Raw genomic sequence first — 12,786 nt, 5'->3', positions numbered from 1 at the left:
AAATTTTGGCCAGCATGATTACTAGACATCAGTCATGCATTGGGCTAAAACTGATCTTGTGGATGCCTAGAGCTACAAAATCAGTATCCGTTCTTGATACACTGGATTCTATTGTTTGCTAATTGCTACACGTGATCTGTTCATTCATCTTAAAGGATCATTTTTTTTTTCTGTTATCGTATAGCATCCGCAATACCTACAGCAACACTGGATACATAAAAGGTGTTCAGTACTTGGGTGCCTTAGTAGATTGAGCATCAGACTCTTTTTTTTAAATTTTTTTTTTAATGTTTATTTATTTTGGGGACAGAGAGAGACAGAGCATGAATGAGGGAGGGGCAGAGAGAGAGGGAGACACAGAATCGGAAGCAGGTTCCAGGCTCTGAGCCATCAGCCCAGAGCCTGACGCGGGGCTTGAACTCACGGAGTGTGAGATCGTGACCTGAGTTGAAGTCGGACGCTTAACTGACTGAGCCACCCAGGCTCCCCGAGCATCAGACTCTTGATCTCAGCTCAGGTCTTGATCTCAGGGTCATGAGTTCAAGCCCCAGGTGGGCTTCACACTGGGCTTGGAGCCTACTTAAAAAAAAAAAAAAAAAAAAAAAAGGTAAGGGACGCCTGGGTAGCTCAGTCGGTTGGGTGTCTGACTTCGGCTCAGGTCATGATCTCACAGTCCGTGGGTTCGAGCCCCGCATCGGGCTCTGTGCTGACAGCTCAGAGCCTGGAGCCTGCTTCAGATTCTGTGTCTCCCTTTCTCTCTGCCCTCTCCTGCTTGTGCTTTGTCCCTGTCTCTCTCTCTCTCAAAAATAAATAAACATTAAAAATTTTTGAAAGAAAGAAAGAAAAAAGGTGTTCAGTACTTGTTGATTGGTAAGTCCCAAATTGGAAACATTGTACCTGTAAAGGAGAACCCCATAGAGCATATCTGTGCAAAAAAAACCAAAAAACAAAAAACAAAAAACAAAAAAAACAAACCCCTACTTTGTCTTCTGTTTTAACCAGAGCATTTGGCACAAAACTGGGTTTATAGATGCCTGGTTAATTGAATTTCTATCACGAGCCTACATGGAAACGAGAATGACAGTTCAGGTTTGTCACACTTCCTGAGTGTTCTCTATTTCTTCGGAAAATTGGCTTGAGAAAAGGAAGTATCCATTTGGTGCTCTGTGTGTGTGTGTGTGTGTGTGTGTGTCAGGTTTTCCACCTTGAATTCCGAAGAAACAGGCTGTAAAAGAAAATGATGGAAATGAATGATGTCAATAGGCTTACCAACAGCCTCAGGAGGAAGATAAGTCACCGCTGATGTGTGTGCTGTTCACAGAGAGTATGGCAGTAAAAAAGAATCATGAATAATCAGAAAAGAAAAAAAACCATCCCCTTCACCTCCTTCATCAACAAACGAGAGTTGTCCCAAGTGTGTTCAGCACCCAGGATTGGCATGTTCTCTAATGTCCCTTATTCCTCCTTATCCATATACTCAGTAATTAGTTAGGATATAAATTCAGACGCTGTAACAAAGACTCCACAATAAAATATGGCTTGAAAGAGATTATTTATTTCTCCCTGAGGTAGAACACCAGGGAGGCGCTCCACGGCAGGTAAAGTAGCCCATGAGAGTCCCATGAGAGTCCCATGAGAATATTCCTATCATATTTCTCTGCCATCCTCCACTCAGGAGAGGAGACTGAAAATATGCCTCTTTCCTTTGAGGACATGACGCAGAGATTTCTCACAGCAGTGCCTCGGGAATGCAGTTAACATGCTCACCTAGTACAAAGGAGGTTTGAAAAGCAGACTATTCTGGGCGCCTCTGTGCCCAGTTAAAATTCGGGAGTACTATCAAAGGGAACAGTGAGAATGGTTACTGAGGAACTGGCAATCTTGTTCATAGTACGTCTACTCTTAGATAATCTAGCTTTTTCTGCATGCATAGAACAGCGATTCTCAAATTGCTTTAGGAGGTGAAGCAGCTGGGAATCATGGCCCAAACATGAAGATAAGTTGCTCAATACCAGTGTCTTCCGAATTGTCCTTCATGGAATATTAGTCCCACCAAATAAGTTGACAACGAGTATGGCGCTGGGGTCAATACCGTAACTCTATCCTTTCCCAGGGATGTGTGGCTACATTCTTACTTGATCGACTTTGAGAAAACAGCCTAACTGTATTTACTCTAGTATTGCCCAAATTTAATTTGGCTGACAATGTTTTTGCGTGAGCCAAAAATCCCACAGAATTAGCGTGCTGCAAAATACACATTGGAAGACAGATTCAATGTCACCTGAACTAGAAGCAACTTTAGTAGCAGGCAATATGACTGCTAAATTATAATACGTTAAAAGTCACAACTAGAAGATCTTGTGTTCCACAATAAAATAAGCTGTTAGCCCAAGAGTGATTGGGTGGTTTTGAGTCTCTTGCTGAGTGTGTGTGTGTGTGCGTGCGTGCGTGCGTGCGCGCGCACGCGCGCGTTGCTTTTCCACTCATTTCATCCCACAAGGGTTGTAGGTACAAAAGGTTTCAGTAAAAATTTAAGAGGAAAAACTTGCAAAAACTCTACTGATTGGTTAAAGTCTTCCAGGAATTGGGGAATGTCCCCATTAATGTGTGAATGAAATATCTAAGCCTATGTTAAAAAACAGTCTCTCTAATAGCTTGAAAATCAATAGGTTTTTTTAAGACACAACTTCTGGTTTCAAACACATGTGACCTGGTTGGAGAGCAATGACTAACACACAACATATAACGAGTTTGCAAAAATGTTTCTCCTAGGTGCTGATATTTCACATTGGTACCTATTTCCAACTGGTACTCTTGCCTCTCAAAAAAAGTTTCAAATAAGTAGCCACCCGGTTTGCTAACTCATTAGATAAAGACAGTAATTTAAATACTGATGACCCACATGACACCTACTAAGGACTCAGAATGTTTGCATGATCCTTGCATTAAGACATGGGCTCTCTCTCACAGTCTCTCTCTCTCTCTCTCTCTCTCTCTCTCTCGATGTGCCAAAAGCAGTATTTTCAAAAGTCAGATCACATGGGCCCTGACTCATTTCTGGTTTTGGAGATCTGTTGAGTCATTAAATGACCTAGTCACTACAAAATGGTTAATCTGAGTGAATATTTACTGTATCTATAAAACAATTTGGGAGGTAACCAAGGTGAAATGGATAACCTGAGTTCTGACCCCCTTTGTTTCCTCATTTTACCTTTTGCTTTTGAGTGATGTCATACATTTCAACTCAGTCATCAAACAAGAATGATCCCCCCAATTCCCTTAGCCATGAACTTGAATGTCATCCAACACCATACCCCAGCCTTTAACAAGTACTGTTGATTCTTCCCACTAACCCTCTCAAACACACCCCCTTATCTGGAAACCCAAGTTCAGGTACCCATCATCTTTTCCTTCAACTCTGACAGTAGCTTCCTTTCAATCTCTTTGGCCTTAATCTCCACCTTGTCCAATTTATTCCCAATGTAGATTACCCTTTGTAACACTTAAATCTTAAATTCCTTCTCAACATAAACTTTTGATTAACTATAGATCTCCTTCAATACGCAGAGGTTCTCAAATTTAGTAATGTTATGTCTTCTTTGAAGTGAAAAAAAATTCCATATGTATTAATTTCCAATTGCTGACATAACAACTTAACCACCAATTTGACAGCTTAAAACAACACGAATGCACTATCTTCCAGCTCTGGAGACCAGAAGTCTGAAATTGGGGTTCACTGGGCTAAAATCAAGGTGTCTGTAGGGTTGTGTTCCTTCTAGAGTATCTAAGGAAGAATCCACATCCTTGCCTTTTCCAGCTTCCTAGAGGTGGCTGCAATCCTCGGCATAGGGCTCCTGTCTTCAAGACGAGGAATAGTCAGTTGAGTCTGTTTCATGCTGGGTCACATTCCCTTCTCTGACTCTGGCCCTCCTGCCCCCCTCTTTTACTTATAAGGATCTTGTGATTACACCGTGCCTACCCATATAATGCAGGATAATGTCCCCATAGCAAGATCTCTAATGTAATCGCTTCTGCAAAGTCCCTTTTGTCACCTGTATTAGTTTGCTGAGGGCACCATAACAAAAAACCACTGACTGGGTGGCTTAAACCATAGCACCTCGGCTGATCATTTTATTTTACTTTTTTTAATGTTTATTTATTTTTCAGAGAGAGAGAGAGCACAAACAGGGGAAGGGCAGAGAGAGGGGGAGACATAGAATCGGAAGCAGGCTCCAGGCTCCGAGCTGTCAGCACAGAGCCCAATGCAGGGCTCAAACTCAAGAACTGTGAGATCATGGCCTGAGCCGAAGTCGGATGCTCAACCAACTGAGCCACCCAGGCGCCCCTCAAGTGTTCATTTTAGAGACTAAGTAAGATTATTCATGACTTAACGCAGTGCCAAACACTTAGTCTGCACTCAATAAGTGATGGCAGATTAAAATATAAAAATGAACCTAAAAAGCTTACCTGCTCAGATTCCCCAGCTTTATCTTTGATTTAAGCTGTACCTTAAATCAAAGTGTTCTTCCATAGAATGAGTGCAAGCATAGGATTTGCATGCAAGAGAAAGGGAAAGGGAAATCTAAACCTGAAAAAATGGGGTGCCTGGGTGGCTAGTTGGGTCTGACTTCAGCTCAGGTCACGGTCTCGCGGTTCATGAGTTCGAGCCCTGCATTGGACTCTGTGCTGACAGCTCAGAGCCTGGTGCCTACTTTAGATTCTGTCTCTCTCTCTCTCTCTCTTTTAGATTCTCTCTCTCTCTCTTTTTCTCTCTCAAACGAAAAAGGTACAATCTCTTTTGGTCTCAGAAAATTGAAAAACAATGTAAATAATATGCAAAAAATAAGAATGACTTCTGGGGGTGATGTATCTTGATTGTGCCCCGTGGATGTGTATACATATCAAAACTCAAATTGTGCACTTTAACCGGGTCTAAGTTATTGTGTCTAAATTATTCCTCAATAAAGTGCTAACATATATGTTTATATCAATAACTTCAATTATTCAGGTATTTCAAAGCAATTGTTTTTAGCCTAGCAAAACTTAATAAAAATAACTCCAGGGGACAAAAAGAATGCTACCGTGTCCATCAGCACTCTTCGGTGGGGAGTGACTGTAGCCCCAGGACGAGCTGGCTTGAGCAAAGGACTTTTATCGGCTCAGGGAAATAAAGAGTCACCTGAGGCACAGCTCGGTACAGGTTCAAGATCTGGTTTCTCTCCACCTTTGCTGCTTCAGTCTTAACTGAAAATGGACCAATTTACCAAAAGCCAATTTCCTCTTGCTTGCTTCGGGCAGCCAGGAAGCAGACAGTTGAACTTTCTTTAAGGTGCTCTTCTGAATACGAAATGAAAACAAGTAAGCTACAATTAAACAGTTGGAGGAAGTAAGTCAATCTGGGAAAATGATTATTTAATGTCATGGCTAATTTGTGTCCCCTGAAAATTTATGTGTGGAAACCAAAACACTTAGGACCTCGGAATGTGACTCTATTTGGAGATGGGGCCTTTACAGAGGTGGTTAAGGTTAAAATGAAGTCACTAGGATGGGCCCTAATCCAATAGGGCTGGTGTCCTTATAAGAAGAGGTCCTGGATGGCTGATTTCCACTCAGGTCATGGTCTCAAGTTCGTGAGTTTGAACTCCACGTCTGCAATGACAGCATAGAAACTGCTTGGGATTCTCTCTTGCCCTCTCTCTCTCTTTCTCTCTCTCTCTCTGTCCCTCCTCTACTCATGCTCTTTCTCTCGAAAAATAAATAAACAGGGGCACCTGGGTGGCTCAGTCAGTTAAGCATCTGACTCCTGGTTTCAGCTCAGGTCATGATCTCATGGTTTCATGAGTTCGAGCCCCACCTCAGGCTCTGCACTGACAGTGTGGAGCCTGCTTGGGATTCTCTCTCTCTCTCTTTCTCTCTCTCTCTCTCTTTCTGTCTCTCCCCCACTCACACTGTCTCTGTCTCTCTCAAAAATTAATTTTAAAAAAAATTTTAAAAAATAACCTTAAAGAAAAAAAAGAAGAGGACATTAGGACACGGACACACTCAGACAGAAGACCATGTGAAGACACAGAGAAAAGACAACCTTCTCCGAGCCAAGGAGAGAGGCCTCGGAAGAAACCAATCCTGTGGATACCTTGATCTCAGGCTTCCAGCCTCCAAAAAGTAAATTTCTGTTGTTTAATCCACCCGGTCTGTGGTACTTAATTACGGTAGCCCTAGCACCCTAGCAAACGAATGCATTTAGCAAATTGGCCATTTGGCCAATGCGTTATCAGCATTCACCTTATTCCCAGATAGGGGTCTCCCCTCTGGTACCAAGATGGCTGCCAAAGATCCTGGGCTACATACTTCCTGGTTCACAGCCTCATTCTAGCTCGTCCTGAGATTCACTCTGATGAAAGGGCCGAGACCATAGGCATCATGAAATAATACTTTACATTTAAATTAAAATTCTTTGTTTTTTGTTTGTACTCCCTTATTGGTGACCTCCCAGCCTACTCTGTAAGGAAAGTCAGCACTCCAGTTTCTGGTCTCCAAAAGAGGCTCATGGAACCCACGGATCATAGTTGTGGAAACCGAAGCTTTGATTTTGCATGAGCCAAGCACCGTAGAAGAAAAGAATAAGGCTTTTTTCCCTCAAAGGCTAAGCTTGAAAGGAGCAAGGGCTCACACTTAATTCACTACACTCGACTGAATACAGAAATTCATAGAGTCACCCCACCCTGCCATGTGGGAAAAGATGAAGGTTTCCCTGGCCAGGAAGGCAGGGAGACAAAAAGAGAAAGAGGAGGGAGGAGACCAGAGCCTCCTGAACTGTGAGCATCATGTGGAGAGGTCTGGAGTCAACATCAAGGACGGCCAAACTCAGACAGGTGGACACCTTCAGTCTGTAGCACCGGGAGACTCAGGGGAGCTGTGTCAGAGACCAAAGCCAGTCCCAGGCATGGTACCTGTGTGGGGCAATATTAGCAGGGCTATCCTTCTTCCGCCGGGCGGAGAAGCATTCTGACAACAGCAGCCCATACAAGACCTGCCGATCGTCTAACAGAAGTGGCACCGTGTAGAGCTTCAGGTTTGGGCCAGCTTACTTTGGGAACAATGCCCATTTCAGAATCATTTTAATCCCCCCAAGATAGAGGGTCACACCTGGACACTCAGGGAAGGCAGATGTGTTATGGAAGGGAAACTCCCGGAGTCTATACTTGGATGAGACTCCGTGTGGCTGGATACAGCCAGCGAGAGATCCCTACCTCATCACCCTCACGCAGCCAGCGGAACCAGACTCCCTTACAAGTATACACCTCTACCCAGGTGGTACTGCGATGGACTAATCAACTTAGGACCGTTCCCAGAGTGGGGAGCAGGTCCCCCCAACTGCGTGGACCAAAGACTGAGAAGCCCCCAGTGCAAAGGAGAGGCTGGGAGTGGAATGAGGTGAACCGCGACGTTAGCCAGAACGTAGCTTTAGGTGGCCAAAACAACAGTTACCCACTATACGCTGTAACGTCTTGTTCTCATACTTTAGATTTTACCAGAAGAGAGAAACATGTTTTTCCCTCTTTCAAATTCACATACACTGCCCCGAAGCTCTTGACCTTTCTGCAATCTTTGGGAAACGGTTGTAGTCACAGTAGAGCACAGTAACTGCAGACCAAATAAGATGCCTCCCCAAACTGGATGACAAGGTCAGGAAAGGTCAGTCTTAGAGGCATAATAGGAATTCATACAGAGGAATGGAATTGGCCATTTGTGTGAGTATTTCCAGTGCGTCGGCCCCATTAGGTGACATTTTGCAAATGTAGATAGGGTAACGGGTGTGCATCCCACAGATCTCCAAAATACCAAGGGTGCCTGCCCCAAGTCTTGTCAAGAAGACACAGGTAAGATACAGCATGGGTAGTGACTGGAAGAAGTCAAGAGGAGCGCTTAGAAGGTGCTAGTAACGTTCTGTTTTTGTGGGGGGGGTGTGTGTGAAAGTTATCCAAATGGATTCAAGTTGAGAAAAACCATTGAGTTGTACGCTTACGATGCATGTTCTTTTCAGTACCTTAAAAAAAATGTATTTGTATACTTTTCTTTATTGAAGTAGAATGTATTTAATTATAATTTATAATTGTAATTGAATAAAGTATAATTTATTTCATTACAATTAACATGCAGTGTTGTATTAGTTCCAAGTGTACAATACAGTGATTCAATAATTCTGAATGATTCAGTGCTCATCACAAAACGTGTCTTCTTGGGGCTCAGTTGGTTAAAGTGTCTGACTTCAGCTCAGGTCATGATCTTGTGGTTTGTAGGTTCAAGCCCAACATCGGGCTCTGCACTGAGAGTGGGGAGCCGGCTTGGGATTCTCTCTCTCTTTCTCTCTCTCTCCTTCTCTCTCTGCCCCTCCTCCACTTCTTTCTCTCAAAATAAATAAACTTTAAAAATATATACATATATATATATGTATATATATATATTTTTTAAAGGGTACTCTTGATCCCTTTTATCTATTTCACTCCTCTCCCCACCCACCCCTGTTTTGGTAACTGCCAGTTTGTTCTCTGTATTTAAGAATCTGATTTTTTGTTTGTTTCCTTTTTTCTGTGTTTATTCATTTGTTTCTTAAATTTCACATATGAGTGAAATCATGTGGCGTTTTTTTTTTCTGATTAACTTTTTTTTCATGTTTATTTTTGAGAGAGAGAGACAGAGCGCAAGTGCGGGAAGGCAGAGAGAGGGAAAAACAGAATCTGAAGGAGGCTCCAGGCTCTGAGTTGTCAGCATAGAGCCCCATGCGGGGCTCAACTCACAGTGAGATCATGACTTGAGCCAAAGTTAGACACAACCAACTAAGCCACCCAGGTACCCCTCTGACTGGGCATTATGCCCTCTAGGTCCATCCATGTTGTTGCAAATGGCAAGATCCCATTCTATTTTATGGCTGAGGAATATTCTATTATATATTATATATACATATATAATGTATATTATATATATTATACATGTATATGTATACACACATATACCACATTTTCTTTATCAATTCATCTATGGATAGACGGTTGGGCTACTTCTATACCTTAGCTATTGTAAATAATGCTGAAATAAACATAGGGGTGCATACATCTCTTTCAACTAGTGTTTTTGTATTCTTTGGGTAAATACCTAGTAGAGAATTACTAAATCATATGGTTATTCTACCTATAATATTTGAGGGCCTCCATACTGATTTCCACAGTGGCTATACAAATTTGCATTCCTACCAACAGTGCATGAGGGTTCCTTTTCCTCCACATCCTTATAAACACTTATTGTTTCTTATGTTTTTGATTTTAGTCATTCTGAGGTATAAGGTGATATACCACTGTGGTTTCGATTTGCATTTCCCTGATGATGAGTGATGTTGAACATTTTTCCACGTGTCTGTTGGCCATCTATATGTCTTCTTTGGAAAAATGTTTTTATTCAGATCCTCTGCCCATTTTCAATCGAATTATATGGGGGTTTTCGGCACTGAGTTGTATAAATTCTTCACATATTTTGGATATCAACCTCTTATCAGATATATCATTTGTGAACATGTCCCATTCAGTAGGTTGTTTTCTTGTTTTGTTGATAGTTTCTTTTGCTATACTGTGCAAAGATTTTTTATTTTTGGTGTAGTCCCAATACTTTGATTTTTCTTTTGTTTCCCTTGCCTGAGGAGACATATCTAGAAAAATGTTTCTATGGTTGATATCAAAGAAATCACTGCCTACATTTTCTTTTAGAATTTTTATAGTTTCGGGTCTCACAAAAAAAATATTAAATAGAGAAAAGCTAGGTAGACATGTTCTAAGGTGGGTTTTTTTGTGTATGTGTGTTTTTGTTTTTTGAGAGAGACAGAGAGAGGGACAATCCCAAGCAGGCAGGCTCCACCCTGACTGATGTGGGGCTTGTTCTCACACTGTGAGATCATGACCTGAGCCAAAATCAAGAGTTAGATGCTCAACCAACTGAGCCCCCCAGGTGCCCCATAGAGAGGCATATTCTTGTAAATAAGTTACAATCCAATGTCTAGTTTGAAGCAATTCTACAACGACAGAAGGTGTTGGGCACTGGTAGGAAATATGGACGTATACTAATTTGGTAGAAGGACACTTTTAGTGTTTATCCAGGTCTTTGTATGGGACAACTAGACTGACAGATGGAGTGGTCTGGTTACAAATGGTGCTGTGTTCATACAAGCAAGAATGATTCCCTCAGTTTCTTCACAAGCAAGGGACATATCCAGCTTCTGGATCAGGTGCCATCTGATCAGGTGCCATGCTTCCCTGCGGGCCTTGGGCAGGGTCCTAACCATTTCCCCGGCACTTTGACACCAGTGAGGGGTTGACCCAAGTGTTGGGTGTAAGGCCTCCACACCCTGGTGCTCCGTTCAGGCCAGATGTGCCTCAGAACACCGACATTTTCTAATTTTAGAAAGAAAACACAGTGTTTATATTATGCATTCAGTATGTAATACTTCCAGCAGAGTCTGGGGCAGAACCATGCAACTAAATGCACATTCTGCGGTGCAATTTATGAATATTCATTTGAAAGAAGATCCAAGGAGACTTGGGGTAGCCTCACGTTGGTTCATGAACGCTTTGCTCCCTAACAAGTACAAAAATTGGCTTTTATATTTTTTTTAAGTTTATTTATTGAGAGAGAGAGAGAGCATGAGTGCATGTGCACATGAGTGGATGAGGGACAGAGAGAGAGGGAAAGAGAGAATCCCAAGAAGGGATCCCTCACTGTCAGCACTGAGCCCAACATGGGGCTTGAACTCATGGACTGTGATATCATGACCTGAGCCGAAATCAAGAGTAGGACTCTTAACCGATTGAGCTCCCCGGGAACCCCCAAAAATTGGATTTTAAAAATTTGGGAATTACAGATTGCAGGTAAAGGATCTAGACACACATTATCTTTCATCAGTAAATTAATGTTCTGGGTTTACCAATTTCTTATAACTGTAATTAGCACGAATACATTTCTGAGTTGGATATACTCCTGCCCCCACCCACAGCTAAGCTGGTAAAAATGAAATCCCTTGAGGGGTGCCTGGGTGGCCTGGTTGGTTAAGCATCCTACTCTTGATTTCAGCTCAGGTGACGAACTCACAGTTCCTGAGATCGAGCCCCACACTGGGCTGCACACTGTTCCAGCATGGAACCTACTTGGAATTCTCCCTCTTCCTCTCTCTCTGCCCCTCCCCCGACTCATGCTCTAAATAAATAAACAAATAAAACTTAAAAAAAAAGAAATCACTTGAATCACCAAACCCACGTAAAATGCTGGACCACGTGGAGTGCCCTTCCCCAACAAGTGGCTGTCCTGGGAGGGGTGGGTGACAATGGCCTGCCAGAACTTTCTCTCCAGATTAACACAAGGAAGCAACACTCATTTGATAACATGCCCTCGTCTAAGACTTTTACCTCCTCCTGGAAAATCTCCTAGGAGACATCAATGGTCAAGTGAATATTTGCCTAGAGGAAAAATTATTCAATTCAATACATTAAGAAAAGGATTTGACTACATATCTCAGTACTGTGTTATTTTAGCCTACACAATTCTACTCCTCAAATTGTGATAAGGTGCCCTGACAGATCAAGCTGACTTTTTCCGAAACATGCAAATTTACAACTGGAAGCAGTTTTTCTGCCCTTTAGTTTGGGGAACAGTTGGGAAGTCAGTTTGGAGGGCTTTCTGGCTAAGAGGAAGAAGTGAAGCCTAGTTCTTGCTCGGGAAGACAGAGTCTGGGGAAACACCCCATTTTCACGTGTGGACAACTGCATTTCTGCAAATTATCAGCAGGCTGGTCGGGAGGAGGCCCTGAAATGGGGAGTGCTGATTTCCCTCCCTTTAGGCCGTGGAAAGAAAATGAGCCCGAAGAGGTAGACGCCATCAAGGCAATCCTTTGGGAGAAGGGAGCCGGTCACAGCGCACGGTGCCTGGCCAAGAGCTGAGGATACGGCTGGCCAGGAGAAACCCCAGAGGACCAACATAGCCTGAGAACTCCATCAGCAACGCTGTCCATTTAAGGTTATTTGGGGTTTTTTTTTTTTTTTTTTTTTTTGGTTTTGGTTTTTTGAGCTCAGCCATGCCCTTTAGCTAAATCTCTGCAAAGTTTTGTTACACATTTGGGAGGAGAGCACTGAATCTGCAAGGGGAATTAATACAACCAGAAGGTACTAAGGCCGAGACAGTGTGGGCGAGAGAGGCCAGGTGGCTGTAGTACAGCCCATCCTATTTATTGACTGGACCACACAGCCAACGGCCTGCAGGGAATATTCAAAGGAAGGGTGGACCCGTTAGTAAAATCAAAAATAGAGACTGACTGGATACTCACTGCAACATGGGTGATAGCACATAAATTGAAAGAACAGGGAGGATCACAGAAGAAGAGGTTTAACTCGTGCCTGGAGACACAAGACGAGCGCAGTGTGACGTCCACCGGGAGGACCAGACTGCACGACCCCCAAGACCGATTTCAAATCTGCCGTTACCACTGGATGGCTCTGTAACTTGGGAGATTCCTGGAGGACTCCCAAAGCAGGCTTCCCCATCTAGTATATTTACCAGTTCTGCTCCATGGGCTCCTGTAAAGGCTAAGTCAGATTGTTTATGTAAGGTTTTTAGAAAATACCCAATAAATTATTACTATTGATATAATATATAAATATATGAGTGTAAGATATCACATAATAATACTGATTAGTTGTTCATCTGTATTATCACTTATATTCTAACTAAGGCTTGTGAACAGTTTCCTTA

General features: G+C 42.6%; 1 long non-coding RNA gene across 1 annotated transcript in view; it reads right to left on the bottom strand.

The window, feature by feature from the left end:
• Positions 1-2,677: 2,677 nt before the first annotated feature.
• The window catches only part of LOC113604685 (uncharacterized), a 110,803-nt gene continuing 100,694 nt past the window's right edge, over positions 2,678-12,786 (bottom strand). The window contains exons 3-4 of the long non-coding RNA XR_008295941.1: positions 5,180-5,337; positions 2,678-3,858 (exon numbers count right to left, since the gene is read on the bottom strand). This is a non-coding gene — a long non-coding RNA (uncharacterized LOC113604685). The remainder of the gene's footprint in view (positions 3,859-5,179; positions 5,338-12,786) is intronic.

This window comes from Acinonyx jubatus, chromosome B1 (assembly GCF_027475565.1).
Source record: "Acinonyx jubatus isolate Ajub_Pintada_27869175 chromosome B1, VMU_Ajub_asm_v1.0, whole genome shotgun sequence".
NCBI lineage: Eukaryota > Metazoa > Chordata > Mammalia > Carnivora > Felidae > Acinonyx > Acinonyx jubatus.
The sequence above is the reverse complement of the archived record's forward strand: the minus strand, read 5'-3'. Positions and strand labels throughout refer to the sequence as shown.